This window comes from Schistocerca cancellata, chromosome 3 (assembly GCF_023864275.1).
Source record: "Schistocerca cancellata isolate TAMUIC-IGC-003103 chromosome 3, iqSchCanc2.1, whole genome shotgun sequence".
NCBI lineage: Eukaryota > Metazoa > Arthropoda > Insecta > Orthoptera > Acrididae > Schistocerca > Schistocerca cancellata.
In genome coordinates this window covers 550,124,146-550,128,320 of record NC_064628.1, presented here as the reverse complement: position 1 = coordinate 550,128,320, position 4,175 = coordinate 550,124,146, and positions in this window count along the sequence as shown.

Here is a 4,175-nt window from a genome sequence, read left to right as displayed (position 1 = left end):
ATTTTATTCCATATAGGGCACGGCAGGTGTGGTGCCTGTTTGTTGATGGAGATCCAGGGAGCGCCGACGTGAGACGGTGGGGTCGCTCTGAAAGCTACGCAGCACCTCATTGTAGAGCATTCATTACGAAAATTTCCTGGTGGACTGCATTTGGTGACAACAAGAGATGTAGACTGGTTAAGATACCTAAATACCAGTTGTAAAATTTTAGAGTGTTGTTTTTTAAATTGTTTGTTTCCATACTACGTATTTTCTATGTATATTTAACCGTTTATACTGTATAAATGTGTAAAATAGTGATGATCAAAAACTGTCTACATGAATGGACGTTCGCAAGACGATGAATCATTGATAGCATTCCTCCCAAATGTTTCCAAGATACCGTCAAAGTTTTTGTGAAATCTCTTAACAAACATCAAATGTGTGTGAATTCCTAAGAGACCAAACTGCTGAGGTCATCGGTCCCTAGACCTACAAACTACTTTAACTTATGCTAAGAACAACACAGACACACATTCCCGAGGGAGGACTTGAACCTCCGGTGGGAGGGGCCGCGCAGTCCGTGACATGGCGCCTTAAACCTCGCGGCAACAAACATCCACCTAGAAAATGTATTATAATAAAAAAAATAATTAAAGGAAAGAATGAAAGGAAGGAATGAAAGAAATTGATTGGTAATAGTCTTCTCGCTTGCAGTGGAAAGAGAATATTAGTACAATTGCATTATTATGAAATTTTCTGCGAGAACGAAATTGTGTTAGTGTTCATTAACTTTACCTTGCGTCCATCACTATATATATTTTAATTATATTTCTCGTTTTCTGAAAGCTTCTCCTTCTGTTAATTTTACGAAAATATTACCGTGGACTTACTTTCCTCCATTTCAGTTGTAAATGCAAGCAGCCGACTCCAGGGATCACTAGTGCCTCTCACGATGATATAAAATATGAAGGAATTCTTCTTAACTTGGGTCTATTTCACTTTAATAAAAATGCTTAATAATGTTATTAAGTCTTCTCTTATTCAGAAACACATATGATACAATAGACTCATAGCACGAGCAGTACAGCGTAACGAAACTTCTACATACAAGAGAGTGAAACAAAAGCATGTACAAACAAGTGAATGATGTTTTATGGTCATTTGTTTGCGCTTTACTGGACATTCATAACTAATGTCCTTGCGGACGCTTATAGTCGGTCTTTGATTATATCGGTATCGCTGTTTCATTTTTTAATAAACTTTACCATATCCGGGGGGGGGGGGTCTTTCACCTACACATACAACAGAAGCATCATATTACGATGCCATCACTTATGTAACTAGCTCTGTTTTTTATTATCTATGACTTTTTTTGCTCAAACTGAAGCAGTACATTTTGAAAAATTCTCACATACAATTAATTGCCTTTTCAATATGGAACTTAAAATCAGTGTCATGTCTTTCTTGCAAGGATTCCATTTAAATTTCCAGATCAGTTCTGGTGAAGTTTCATACAGAATGTACCAACCTGTTACGATCCTAGCAGCGCGTCTATGGGCTCGTTCAAAGCCTGCTGTCGCTACTACTTGATAATGATTCCAAACGTTGCAACACAACTCTAGAATTGGTCACAGTAGCGTCCTATTTGCCATTTTCCTTATAGAACCATTGCCACGAATCTAAGTGTCCCTTTCGCGTTCTCTAACAAGGACCCCCTTGAGTGAGAAGTCACAAAATGTCGATGATGTTTACGGCATTCCACGTCCCACATATTGTCTAGCATCCAACCACAATATTCGCTGCTAATGGAAACAGGGGGCTGTACTGGAGGTATCCAGTGGTGAACACAGCAGGAGGCTATGGAGCTCAGTTACACTGCTTAGTCGACGTGTAACCCACAGCAATGCTACTGTGCTAGTGATGTTGATGCACAGCAGAGCAATGTCAATGATAAAAAAAGCATTCACTGCGTTATATCTAAAACAATAGTTGCCGAAATTGACATTTCGTCAGAAAGGAACCCAAGGAATTTCGCACAGTGAGAAACAAATGGCAGATGAGTCAGTGCAATAACAACGATACATGCTTAACAAGTTGAAAGTGATACTGAAACAGTTGTAGAGCAATGTTGTTTATTCTCCTTGTCCGACAGAGAGTCACAAATCCGGCCTTCAGCGAAACGTAGTGAAGAACAATCGTTGTCCAAAGAGCAGGTACTAAAGAGAATTATGTAAATGGTATATCATCAGCAGAAGAATAAAAAAAATTATGAACACGTTTCGAATATGTTCGCAGCAGTACGACCGTGTAATGCATAAGACAAAGTGCGGATTTTCAAGGGGAACAAGGCACTCTTGTTACACACACTGGTGTTTGCGCGTTTCAAGTATGCTCGATACAATTAACAGGATGTGCATCATAGTGACATACTACGTTATACACATCAAATCACGTGCGACATACGTAGATTACAGTAATTTCAAGGGAAACAGTGGATGGTTGCATAACCTCAAACACTGCCACAGAGCTGGAAGGTGTAAAATAACGAAATTTCAAACAGAGCATCAACGTGACGATGTACAGCAAACTGCGGAATCGGCCCGAAAATTTGTAGATAAGATAAAAAAACTTGTCCCATCTTTCAGTAATAAATTTGATTCCAACTCCGTCCGACCAGTAGGGATTTGAAGACAAAATACATATAAAAGGAACGCTGGAACTTATAGGTGCCAAGAGCGTTGTATCGAGATCAACTAACTTCAATGCCTTAACGCATTCGTATACAATGATGCCCACTGTTAATCTGGACGATAAATTGTCTGAAAAGTTAGATATTGCGCTACAAAAAAGTGGGGTGGAATACTTTCTCTACGATTCTTCAATGTGTACGTGAGCTTGCAAGGGCAACAGGGTATACATGCGTGACAACAGGTGTGAGTGGGAAAATGGGCGTAAGAGAACTACAACTATGGTATGAGCACTGCTTTTGACTAATAGCTGGCTAAAATAATTTACTTTTACTTGATTCCTAGTCTGCGTATAAAATCATACTTCTTTCGACCAAACTTTCCCTCGTGAAGGGTTTGTGACGTTGATGTTCATACCACTTGCAACCATTGGACAAATTCAGTCTCTAAACGTTTGCTTTTTCCGTGCCTATAGAACATATTATCGCATTTTCTGCAACTATGCCTTAAAGGATAGCCAATTTCACGGTAAGCTTACGACAGAGTGTTTCGTATTCGGTTGCATACTACCACATTCCATCAGTCCTCATAACCACATTACACTAGTATGAGTCCACACGCAGTCTTCAAGAGTGGATACCTAGCTGAACGCCCTGCACGGTTTGCAACTCCCAAGGAGTTCGCCTTCGATCTTGATCGTGAGACGCTTTGTGATCATTGTGGTGCGACAATCTCGTATCGCTTCTAAGTATTACCCCAAAATTTTTCTGGGTCACGTGCTCGAGATGTTAACAACCAATCTTGTAACTTCATATTGTCAGATTACAGGAATTTTCTTGCATCTACCCACAGTTAAAGAGAGCTGCCATTCATTATACAAAATGGAAATGTTGTCCTTCCGCAATTCCCTATAGTGGTCTACCGACGATAATTTCCTTTTGGAAACAACTTCGTCAGCGGACTATATTACAGTGCTATTGTTCTACTGATATATCACTTACGTGTGACTAGAACACTGGCGGTCATATTACACTTTCTGGTCACACACCCGATGTTATTTTTGTTTCTGCAGAACATTCGGCGTCCAGTGTTACATACAGCGTTATGTTAAATATGTATCGAGCCAATCGAGATATGCCTTTTTCACAGTAGAAATATCATGCTCTTTCAGTTTGTAATATCCCCTAGGATCATGAAACAGCCAGATGTCAGTGATATTAGTCTGCAATTCTGTGCATCCAGTCTTTTACCATTTTTGTCAACAGGAGAGACTTGCTTTGCCTACCAGTCACAAACTACTATTCACCACGCAAGAGATTCTCCGCAGATATGAGTCAGGAAGGAAGATAATTCCCGAGCATATTCAATTTACACTCTGACTGGAATACAGCAAGGCTTGATTCCTTATTCGCTTTAAGTAGTAATAATTGTCTCTTCAGTACAATTGGCGCCAGCATTGATATGCACCACTCGAATTTAATGATCTGCACTCTACGTTATTATTAT